This window comes from Notothenia coriiceps, unplaced genomic scaffold (assembly GCF_000735185.1).
Source record: "Notothenia coriiceps isolate Sejong01 unplaced genomic scaffold, NC01 NC01_scaffold00032525, whole genome shotgun sequence".
NCBI classification, from domain to species: Eukaryota; Metazoa; Chordata; class Actinopteri; order Perciformes; family Nototheniidae; genus Notothenia; species Notothenia coriiceps.
Window position 1 is genome coordinate 37,732 of NW_011365226.1, and position 13,360 is coordinate 51,091.

Consider the following 13,360-nt stretch of genomic DNA (forward strand, 5'->3'; position numbering starts at 1 on the left):
CTCAGCGAGACCCCGCAAGGCTCGCCGGCCATACACTGCCGGCACAGGAACACCGGGCGGCGGCGAATAAGCCCACCAGACGCCTGTGCCTCACAGAGGAGTGTCCTTTCCTTTTTCGTGCTTCAACGATAAAAACTTTTATCTTCTCTCGATTATTATGTGCTAAATGACGGCAAGACGCCCCTCCGGGCGGAACGCGGTCAGCGGACCGAGATGAAAGGGTGGGTGGTGAAGGATGGCAGAGGAGTTTTCCTGGAAAGGACAGAGCAACGAGAAGAGAAGAGAAGAGAGAAGAAGAGGCGCTCGCAGCGGAAGCACATCACCTCCAGAATCGGTTCGAGGCGGCCTACACAGGAAGGAGTTACGTTAAAAAAAGTAGACGGTGACAATAACAAGAACATGTCCAAAAGATGTACCGAATCTGGAGAATCAACATGACGAGGATATGGTAACCGAGACTGTCGGTACGCTGAGGAGCAAGCAATGCAATGCAAAGAAAACAAAGATACAAGAAAACTAGGTGTACAAGGCTGGGAAGCGGAACACATTTAATCAAAGTTTAGAGACGATGTGGGTTTAGTAAAATCTGGAGGGCCCTACTGCCCCCATTAAAAAAACGAATATAGACAAAACAGGAGCGAAAGAGGCCAAAAGAGACAACCAGAAAGAACGGCAGGCAGTGCGTCTACCTGTATATACTATTCATCGTTTAATTCAAAATGTATGCTAACACTCTAACCCTGTTAGATTCCCTTTTTAAAGTATGTACAGCCAGTAAATCTGAGGTTCATCCGCTATTAATGTAATTGCAGTGAAACCTTGCCTGTCCTTATTCACGTAATCTCGTTACAATATTATCCATTACTCCTGAAGCCTGGCTCTGACTCCTCCCCCTCCTCACACACAACACACACACACACACACACACACACACCACACACACACACACACACACACACACAACACACACACACACACACACACACACACACACAACCATCACAACACACACGACACCCTCTGCCTCCCCTCTCTGAGTGGGGATGTGGGGGCCAGCAGGCTCCTCCAGCCTGTCAGAAACTCCCAGACAGAACTACTAATCTCTTGAACTCCCAACCAGCCATTATTTTATTTTTTCCTCAAACTTTGAAGCCTTTACATCCAAACACTCGAGAGATTTCAGCAGCACTCGAGTCAGCGCTTCAACGCAGAATCAGACCTCTTCATCATCCACTAGTTAATACAGCCCCTCGACCCTCTCCTTGATATAAGATGAATAAAGTAACAGAAAATGAAACGGTTTACAGTGTGGCTAGCTCAATATGCCTATATATGCATTGAATCTTGGTCTGAGGCGTCAGATGTTTTTCTGAAAAGCACCGCCTTTTTAGAGGACCTATGGCCAAAGGGCTCAGCGCTCTGGTTTCTTTAAGGAACACCAAGTGGTCTGTAGGAAGTGTTCTGATGTGAAACCGAGGATGCTCAAATTGTCATCTAGGAGTTTCGAGGCTCGAGCAATAAATGAGTTCTTGTGGTACCGAAGGTTGTTGCGATGAGTGCGAGCACTGATGGTTACCAGATGTCTCTGAGTTAGGAGAACCGGTCGTGACGCCCTAAGAGCTCAGCACTACAGGCTTAGGTTTAAGAAGTAAGGTTCTCTTAAGATGTCATTAGTATGTTCTAGGTTTCTTTAGGAACACCAAATGGTTCATTAGGACATTTGGAGTCCGTTAGAATCCAAATGTCTCAAGGGAGGTTTCAGGTCCACTAAGAGGTCATTGGGTGTAGAAGGTTTGACAATTAGTGGTTACTAAGGTAGAGTCCTTGATGGGGGCCAGATGTTTTCTCTACTTAGGAGAGGTCCTATGGCTCGAAGGGTCAGGTGCTACTTTAAGAGAGAATACAGTTGATATTCTCTAGCGGTTTAATTTACAGTACACCAAGTGGTCATTAGGGACGTTTTGGAGATTTGAGGAAGTCCAGGTAGTGTCAGTAAGGAGGTTTCGGTCTATTACGAGTGGTCGTAGTGGTGAGAATGGTGAGAATGTAGGTGATGAGCCTACCAGTTGAGCCAGGATATAGGGATCACTAAGGATAGGATTTTAGGACGTTTCATGAAGCCGTTTGTTCTTGAGTGAGTTTCTGCCGGTTTTTCAGAATAGTTCAGAAGGAGATCGATTAATACAATTATATTTATTTCTAGAGATGTCCCGATCCGATCACGTGATCGGGGATCGGAGCCGATCACGTGATTTTCAAAAGATCGGAATCGGGAGAAAAAAATCGGGGATCGGGATTTTTTTTTTTTTTTTTTTTAAAAATACTTTTTTTTAAATTTTGTATTCAATGTTACAAAACAAAAATGACCATGTTCAAGTCTTAAAGTCATCCTGAGGCCTTAGTTTTGGTTTCAAATTACACAACATCATGTATGTGTTGCTTCTTTGGGGCTTGTTTTCATAGACCTGGTTGCTTATTTCTCTCAAATCTGGCAACAGAGTGGGCAGGGTGCAGTGTCTAATTGTAGCAGTAAGCTAACGAGTACTGATAAGCTTTACTTTGTTTTGATCCAATGCTGCACAACTGAACTGATCCAATGCTGCTGTGAAAAAAATAAGCTATATCTATGTTGGATAGAATATCCAATTTAAATAAAAAAATAACCTTAAGGGACAACTTGAATGCTTTTTTTTCTCTTAATGCATTGCATAAAGATCGGATCGGGAAAAATCGGTATCGGCTAATTGTCAAAATCAAATGATCGGAATCGGATCGGGAGCAAAAAAAGGTGATCGGGACATCCCTAATCTGGATATCCAATATGGTCAAAGAACAGTTTTCCCATTACCAACATGTGCCACCATGGTCTTATACACTGATCCCAGACCAGAGGTACATGAACCCCAAGAGGTACAAAGGGTTGGAAATAAGCAAAAGTCAACCTTTATCAATGCCCTTACAACCATTTCTATAATAATTACAATTACCGGAAAGTAGATCACTGCCTCCGCTGTCTGAACTGTCATCACCTCATAGTTTTGCTAGGATTTGGTGTCATAATAAGTGTGTTAAAAAGGCTAAAAAAAACTTGTTTTGTTAGAGTGACATTTTTTCATATTTCAAGGTGGACATTTGTGCCAAAGTTGTGAAACATTTTTTTAAAGGGATTCCTGAAAAACTGGGTTTACGAAAATGAGAAAGTTGACCTTGACCTCAGACTTTTAACGCCAAACGTCTCAACAGTTCATCCTGGGGTCCAAGTGAAAACTAGGCTTTCCTAAGATATCACTTTCTCAATGCTAGAGACATACAGTATGTATAGATTGATGGACAGGCAACTCAAAAACCTGATGCCACATTTAATTAATAGCTAAAACCTAGGTAACCTGTAAATACATTCAATTATTTGAGGAAAATGTTCCAGTTCTAAATCCTTCTAATTTAGTGTTGACAAGAAACAAAAATGCTTTCTTCACTCAAGTATTTAGCATGTTTATATTAGGTCTGTTTTCAGGCTATTCATTTTGGAGGTTAATGTATTTGTAATACTTGTGTCGTAAGCCCTAATAAACATCTGATTTGAAAGTTATGGGAACGAGAAAAAAGAGTGCAGACATCCTCACCTACCCTACTGTATTAACCACATTTCTTTGTTCCTTCGTGTTTAACCATGATTGAAATCTGACTCCAGATCTGCTAACAGTAGTTCAAGGACTGATCAGAAGATGACAGGGAGGCAGGAAGTGTCCTTGGCAGGTAACCGACCATCACTCCAGTACACCAACCAAACAGTCTGGCTGTGAATAAGGTGCCTGATGAATTTCCGAAAACAGCAGTGGTCGCCTTAGCGTCGACAACAAAGCTCATTTCCTCATTTCTGAACAGCCTTTGGTTTCCTCCGAGCTGCGGGACCACTTGGGGACTATTTTTACCACACAGACATTCTTTTTGGATAAAACCTTAAATCTTCAGCCAGTCTAAATATCAAACCGCGGTTAGTGTGTAATTACATTCTGCGGTCGGTGCAGCCGCACGAGATGAAATGGAGGGTTTTGTAGCGAGCGTGTGTGAGGGAAATGAAGCGTGTACGCGGTGAAGGGTCTGAATCAGGCGTATATAGACCGCCGCTGAATACATGCCAACATGGTAGTTGTTGCAAAAGAGGTTGATAATTGCAGCCGTACAGAATGGGAATTTGGTTGAGTGTGTGTGTGTGTGTGTGTGTGTGTGTGTGTGTGTGTGTGTGTGTGTGTGTGTGTGTGTGTGTGTGTGTGTGTGTGTGTGTGTCCGATACAGCGGCCTCGGCTTCAGCTAAGACTGATGCCAGCTGGACCGGTTTGGCAGATATACAAAGACTCCTACACACACACACACACACAGTACTGGAAGTCACTGGCACAGATATACACACACACACACACACACACACACACACACACACACGTAAATGTGCATAACGTACATACAGTATATATAGCCCAGTATACAGACACACACATGCAAATGTCATTTTGCATGGTACCGAAATATGACCATACACAGAATCACATGCATTTCAAAATGCACACACACACACACACACACACACACACACACACACACACACACACACACACACACACACACACACACACACACACAATGGTCTTCCCACACCTACAAACTTTCGAAACGGACAATGAAAACGTTTAAAATAATGCTTTTTAAATGTTAGATCTTTCAGAAAGTCCAAAGCAAAGCAGTGTTTTAAATGTAATAGAAGCTCAATCGTTTTTAAGGAATGTATACATTAAATAAATATAATCGTTAAACATTAAGGCATCTGGTCATTAATGTGTATCTTTTACAAGGCTGACACATTTATTCCGTGCTATTAGTGGTATTATACATTATTAGCAAGTATTGTTAAATTGAAATTTCAACAAAGCACTTAGTATGTAAATTGCATAAAATGATAGGGTCGGATTAACCATTCATTCACTGATTTTTCTTTATAACCTTTTTTTTTTTACTGGAAAAGGGCATCAGAAAATATTTATTTAGTTCATTCATTCAAGTAATTCACAAATTAACTCACTTACCTTTTAAAATACATTCAAGGTCTTCACACACGCACGCACGCACGCACGCACACACGCACGCACACGCACACACACACACACACACACACACACACACACACACACACACACACACACACACACACACAACACGACGTACACGACACGACGAACACACACACCACTTCAGGGGACATTACATTGATTTACATGCATTTCCTGGAGACTTATCCTAACTTTAACCATAACCAACACATGCCTAACCCTAACCAAGTCTTCACCCTAAAAAAATTTCCCCATAAGGGAGGCGAGTCCCCACACGTGACTGTAAACAGATTTAGGTCCCCACAAGTACACACACAAACACACACACACACACACACACACACACACACACACGAGAGAGAACAAATGTCGCAGGACGCAGGCAAAACTTCTACTTCGATGACAGATTCCGTCCAGAAAAATGGAAACAAATTTACAATTACAAAATAAATGTTGCAGTCAAGCTGACACATCACATTGCCAACTGCATTTCTTTCCTCAGTCTGTTTCATACACCATGTTCTCTGATCCCATCAGACTACTTTGGAACACATCCCAGCAGAACCTTCTATCCTCTCGTCTCTACTCTATGTCCCGATAAATCTCCATGGCCACCAAAATAAAAGCATTTCTATGAACATTTTTGGTTCCTTTGGTTTTTGCAGAACGTTATTTCCAGAGGGTTACAAAATGTGAAAATATTTCAAGGAACCCATCAACACAAAAACCTCTTTTGAAAATAGTTCATTTCACAGTAATCCTAGACCCTCATATAAAGATTATAATGCATCATAGAGGGCAGAGTCAAGAAACATTTTTTCAATCTATACTCACAACAGGCATCCTGAAAAACTGTAGCTTCAAAGGACGACCAACAATCATGAAAAGACGGAAGGAAATCATCTGGCAAAGTCTAACAATAGATGTTTTGTTAAGGTATGATTTTTGCAAACAGCTTCACAAAAAACCAACGTACCAGGTTGCTCCTTCAAGGAATATAACCAACCTCAGAAAGGGTCATAAACAACAGAAGAAGTGATTTTATCTGAAGATGTTTCTCATGTCATGGGGGCTGAAGACATGGAACATTATTTAAAAAAAGATAAGACTTAATATCGTACAGCCCTGATGTAACTTTGGGGAACCTTTGACAATTGTGAGTTCTCAGGAAACAGTCTTCACAACCAAAGTGCCTTCGAGAACATTCAAAATACAGAATTTGTTATTCTCATAGAGCTCCACAGAAACCTTTGGTATTGTTTCCAGAACCCTGACAGTTTCAGAAAACTTCAACACACGTAGATGTGTGCCAAGAGCAAGGACTGTCTTAGGTAAGACAGCTTTTCTGTGCGCAGCTCCGCCTGCTTGGAACAATCTTCAGCAAGAATTGAAACTGAGCAGTCTCATTCCTCTGCATGTTTTTAAAGCTAGGCTAAATGAAATGCTTGTTGATACTATGGGCACTTGTAAATATCTATAACTATGTAAATGTATCCTGTAAATATAATGTATAATGTCCTTTATTGTTTTATGTTTCATGTGGAACCTATATGCTGCAGGTCTCCCTTGAAAAAGAGATCTATGATCTCAATGGGACCAATCTCGTTAAATAAAGGTTTGAAATGAAATGAAAAAGATGTCTTACAGGTTTCTTTGTGGATGATTGAGGAACTTGGCGGTGTGTTCGCCAAATGTCTGAAGTGTAAACAATTGTTCAGGTGTTCTCTTTGTGCAAACACTTTTTAAAAAGCTTGTCGTTTCTCAAAAGACGCATCGACGGACCTGTTTTCAGTGAGGTTGAATTGATCTGATGATACTTGAGGTGACTCATCACAGGGTCTGGATAACTGAAACTTATAAGAAGGGGCTCACAGCATCCTCAGAATATATTAAATAAACCTACTTCCTAATGTTGCAGGAATCTTGAATTAACCTTCTAAAATAGGAAGTTCCTTAAGCGGTTCCAAGGATTAAAGAATCTTGAATGTGTTCTAAGATTATAGACAAAGCTAATTTTAGATGAGGGGATTGCATGTAGGATTATTAGAAAGATGCTAATAATTTTGAAACAGAGTTAATTGTAAGTAGAAATACCAAACACTTGCTCGTTACAACTTGTCGAATTCCCTCCATCTCCTATCATAACTAGATTAAGAGTTTCAGGATTTTGGAATATTTATCGGGTTCACGCTTCAATCCACATTCTGATTAAGTAGGTGCCCGCAGTAGCCTTACGATAAGTGTATCTATAACCAGCCATATCACAGGAGTCTACAAAGCCGATCAAAACAACAGACTGTCTCAAACTCAAAATAAATCTTCCTCGAATGTACTTCCGCAAACCCCTGCTTCTCTGAAGTACCGGCCTGCAGTGACATGTTTTCCCTGGACGAGGACATTTGGCTGTGAGGAGGACCCTCGGACAAACGGCCACTCATTAGAGAGTGCTGGCTGCAGAGGTATAAAAGGTGGAGGAGGGGAGGTCGGCCCCCTCCTCTGTATACGGCCCATAGAGAAGGCGCTGAGGCAGGAGCACCAAATCCCTGCTAATCCACAACGCTCAGAGACAAAGAGGAAACACAAATAAGCTCCATTACAAGCTGAGAGCTAACAGAACCAGAGCGCTCTGCTACTGCTTATCACACTGCATGCATATGATCAAATCTACTCTGACTAACCCTAACCCTTAAATAATCCTGAACCAAAACCGAACCTAGTGTAGCAGATTTGACAGCAAATGAGAAATGCACCCTATCAAGATCACAAGATGCTACAAGAATTATTTTCAAGCCATTACAAGTTCATATTTACATATTTATAAGATCCTCACTGGGTTAAGGGAACTCATATAGATGCAATGGGCTGATATAATGAACTTCTTGACATTTTCAAAAATATTTATTTATATATTTCGTTGAAAATAAGTTAAGATCTACTTTCTAGAGTCAAAAGTCAATGTTGAATTATGTCTCACTTGAAACTAGACAAGTTTATTTCTCACATATGCTAATTCATCAACAATTCACACGTTCAACATTTACATACTTAAACATTTGATTTTCGGATAATTCACTTGTGAAACGTGGAACATCAGTCAGAACCATGTTCAAATCTCAATTGCAAACAATCACAAAAATAATCTTTACGGACACAAACACATAATACGGTTTAAGTATCTACGAATACGATGATTTTGTGAGATTATCTGAACAACATCATGTTCCTTTGTCAGTTGAGTCGAATTAAGGCTGAATTAACCATTGCGTAGATACAAACATGCGGTTTCACAACAGCTTGTTGACATGTTGTAAATACATGATATTTAACAGCACCATCACAAACAATGACGAACAATCACAAAACATTAAGACACATTTACCCCTGACCTAAATATAATCTTAGTACTGCGAGTGCGTACTTCTGTCCTTGTGAAGCTCGTCTAAACCTTTAAACAACGGACAATCAACACACACATATTGACATTTTTGAACCGCTTTTCTTTGTCAGTTTCTCCTCCTGTACTGGACCTTGAATGTCACAAAACAAACCCTTAAAACACATTGACTTTGGACAAATTACAAGCTACAGAAAAGCCCTGTCTGTGTTTGGATTAAAGCCAGGCCTAAGCAGTCAGCACAAAAGAGCCGCTTCTCAATCTCCTCACTTCGCACAATGTCACACCTTCAGATTGCTTTTGTTTGACCTTTTGTTTGGTTTTTTAACCAGTGTGTTCATTGAAAAGTGTTTCACAGATCATGGCAAGGACAAGACGCAGCATGAAGCGAAACCAGGGAGAGCAAACACTCATAACGCATGATCCAAAACTAGAGACACGCTGACTGTGTGTGTATAAATAGTGGATTTTGTTGGACTCGCCTACACAGCAGAAGCCCACAAAGCAACAGCACTCTGTATTCTGCTCATGTCTGCCTCCCCGACGACTCTCAAACCTGGAGTGTTAGTCTTGTCATTTTTTTCCACTATTTTCGTCTTTACACTGTTTATACGTGAGAATTTCATTGCAGATTTTTCGCTCCTTTTGGTGATATTCGTTTGTAACTTGTGTTTTTTTTTTTAGCCATAGCAGTGTTTGGGATGGATTTGGATGGGCTGTTCCATTTTGGATTTGGATCCTAATTGGTAAATGACTCAAGGCTTAAACGCCAAGAACTCCTTTACGGAGGCTGCAGAGATTGACTGAACATGGCCGACTGCCTTCTCTGAAACTTCGTCAACAAAGTCAATAAAACAACCGCTAGATCCAATATTTACAGGTGGCTACAGTACGACCGCATTTCAAATGTGTCCTCGTTCTTTGGGTTTAGGCCAAAAATGTACTTGTGAAGATGCTTATCATTATATTATCTTCTATCAATACATCAGTGCAAGGGCAGGAGAGTGAAGGAAACAAGTGAGGAGGGAACAGGTGGAAAAGATGATAAGAGAATGTGAGAGAGGAGGAAATTAGATACAAAGGAGGAAACAAACAAGTGGATAGAAAAAGGAGAGAAGCGTAGGAAAAGAAGGAAACGACAAAAAGAGTAGTAGGAAGGAGAGGAGGAGACAGAAGAGAGAGAAGAGAAGAGGAGACAAGAGACGAGGAAACAAAGGAGGAGAGAAGACAACGAGGAAGGAGACAAGGAAACAAGAATGTATCCTGACAGTATTTGACATCCCTGAATTTCATTAAATATTTTATTAATTCATTTCCAATTGTTTTATATTTGTTTCCATCCATATTAATTGAGATGTAGACAACCAAACAAGCAGTTGTTCTAGGAGTCGTGATGTCACGTCTTGACTGCATTTGTTTGTTAGACAGTTATTGTATTTAGTTATTGTGTTTATACAGAATAATCCTCAGAAACGTTCAGTCAATATTGAAATGTGACTATGTTTTGGCATTTGATGGATTTGGACCATCACTTGTGGCACTGATGGAGTTGTTCTGGGAGTCGATGTCCACGTCTAGACTCGTTTCTCTGAAAGAGTCGCGTCGAGTCTGCGTGAAAGGAAACGCTCAGAAGACGTGATCCCCTCTGACATCCGTATAATGAGTCCATTTTAATAAACTATGTGACTAATAGTGCGATTTGACGAGGATGGCGAGATGACGAGAGGAAAGAAAGAGAAGAGAAAGGGGAGGGGAGGGGGGGGGAGGATGGATAGAAGAAGGGTTAAACTCCCTCTTCCTGCATGCTGTGCGCGCGCGTGTGTGTGTGTGTGTGTGTGTGTGTGTGTGTGTGTGTGTGTGTGTGTGTGTGTGTGTGTGTGTGTGTGTGTGTGTGTGTGTGTGTGTGTGTGTGTTTTATCTGATCCGGATGGTTACTAATTCCTTTTCTTTATGGCCGCGAACACCATGGGTGTTACAAAGTTGACTAAATCATCCAAAATTTAATGAAAGTGGTGATCAGCAATTGTATATGTTCAAATGTCTACTGTGAAGGATATCATGAAGCCTTAATGCAATCGAATGTAAAACAAAAAAGTTATGAAAGCTGTAAATTGGTCAGATTTGACCCGAAGACAACAGGAGGGTTAAGAAGACATCAGGGTCCGATACTCTTGTAATCCCTGTGACTAAAATCTCATCTTTTGTTTCAATACTCTACAACCATTGAGAAAAGAAGGGATTAAAGACCCTAGAAACATTACAATTTGTAGAATTCCTCAATAACTAAGACATATTCATGACTACATAAACACCAATCAAAGTCAAAGTATGGAAGCTGACAAAAGATGTTACACTGAAAGATGGAACACACACTCCTGAGGGGGCGAGGCCCCGAGCGAAAAACCACAAACAAAACAAGAAAGAAGTTATTTTCTGACTTTTACCCTGTGACACCGAAACAAGTTGATTGTGAAAATATGGTTTCAGGATTTTAAAATGGTAGTTCTGTTATTTGTTTACGTACTGCATGAAACAAACAGCCAACAATAGCTTGTGGTTGGCTTTTGACACAGCAGTCAGAAGGAAAGCAAAGTACTGGTGTGGTCAGGGAAAGCAGCAAAATATATTTGACCCGCCTGAAAAACCTTTATCAGTGTACTCTATATTCAGAACATTTTCACTTCTTTAGCTTGCTGTTTAAAACCTCTTTCGGACAGGGAACTGAAGCTGTTATCTAACTTTTCTCCAAATCCACCAGAAACCATTCAAAACATTGTTGATTCTTTTTTCAGGTAGCGTTAGACCAGCAAATTATGATTTACTGGTCTAACGCTACCTGGTATGTTTGTTTGATCCTGTAATGTTGGACAGGTGTTTTAAAGTTTAGTTCTAATTTACCAAAGTCACACAATAACAAATCAGTCGAGGCAGCGCTAGACCTGCCACTTCTGTTCTGCAAGGTCATTTCTTTTTGCAAAAGCAGTCTGGTGGCCTCACAGAAAACATCTATAGATATAATATACTATTTCCTGTCAGAGAGGGAAGGGACGCAAAGGCAAAGCGGGGAAAGTATCCAAAAAAATTGCGTTTTTTTTAGCAGGGCCTTTCTTCAAGGTAACACAAATATGTTTGCCAAAGCCTGCTTAATCAAAATCAGTCAACAAACAACCAAATTGTATCCATATTAGGAAAGAGATATTTTACTTTTAAGATGGATTTTGTCAAAGAATATCTGTGGACTAGGTTGCATCTATTTCCTGTTTAAAAGAGGTTCAATGCCTGTAGGATCCAGGAGGCTGTTGCTTCATCTGAACCAGATAAGAATACTAAAAGTCTAAAAGTCTGCTGGACTGATGAAGGACACACATGAAAAATATCAGCTCGCTTTCCCACATCCTATAGATCAAAACTGTGTGTGTGTGTGTGTGTGTGTGTGTGTGTGTGTGTGTGTGTGTGTGTGTGTGTGTGTGTGTGTGTGTGTGTGTGTGTGTGTGTGTGTGTGTGTGCTGTTTGATGTCACACACATCAGAGGGGAGAGGGTTAACTCCACAGACAGAGATGGAGAGACGCTCTCTGTTTGCCTCCATGATGCCTGACGAGAACGTGTTAAACCAACCCAGAGTCGACTGCTTCACCAATCGATCAAATACTGGCTTTTCCCTTTCCCAAAAGTGTTTTATAGGTTTTTGTGCATGTACATGGTCTGCAAAGGATAACATCCCTGTGTTCTCTCCAGAGGGAGTTTCCATCCTATCTAAGACCATTTAAAGATCTTCTCTCCCGCAATTTCCCACCACTTTTCAACACAAAGTGAAGCCCGTGGTGTCAGTAATGGAGTGTTTTCAGAAACTTAAATCAGACTGGCAACATAGAAATAGAATGAGAAAGAAAGCGATCTGATTTGAGATGAAAGATCTGCATGATAGCAGTATTTACATCGCACCATAACTAAAGGAACTCAGTAGCTCCATCACGTCATAATACTACCGGGTGGTCCTGACGCTCAGAATGTTCATATAATGGATACCACACACACACACGCTGTCAGCTGTCATAGCTGATGCAACAACACACACAGTGGGTGTGATCGATAGTAAAATAAAATAGTGTCGATCTGTGCGGCCGAATAAATGAGACTAAACGACGACTGACAGTCTCCTGGGAGCAACCAGCAGCTGGATCAGTGTGTGTGTGTGTGTGTGTGTGTGTGTGTGTGTGTGTGTGTGTCATACTTACTGCTCAACTACATTTAGGAGATATTGTACTTTTTTACATTTCATTACTTTGCAGATTTTGAATATGCAAACAAAAATATCGACTTAAATAAATCACTAATCCTCATAATATCTACAGCGTTACCAATTACCGATATTACTTCAAGTAATTTAATTAAACATTGAAGAAATGAAACACGTTTAATCAAAACTCCCCCACCAATATATTACAAATACACAGATATATTCTGGAAATATATGGTGCTTAGACTGCGACGCTTCTGCATAATAACCGCTACTTTTACTTTTGGTATTCTAAAGTATATTCTTCAATTTACTTTAAGGTACAATTTTGGAATGCACTACTTTTTACTTGACGTATTGTTCACCTGCTACGTTTTAGCACTGTTCACATAATTTGAGTACTTTGTCCACCTCTTGACAGTGAAACAGCTCCCTTTAATCTAATGAATTATGTCAACCTAAAAGTCACCGTACCATGTCCACCAAAATGTCAACTTTTCCATTTTCTTCTCTCAAATGACTCAAACTACTCAAAGTGCAAAAATACCTCAGTTTACCGAACGTAAAAAGCTACGTTGCACGTTCAAAATTTTACAAAAGTACTAACATCTACATTGAAGTCC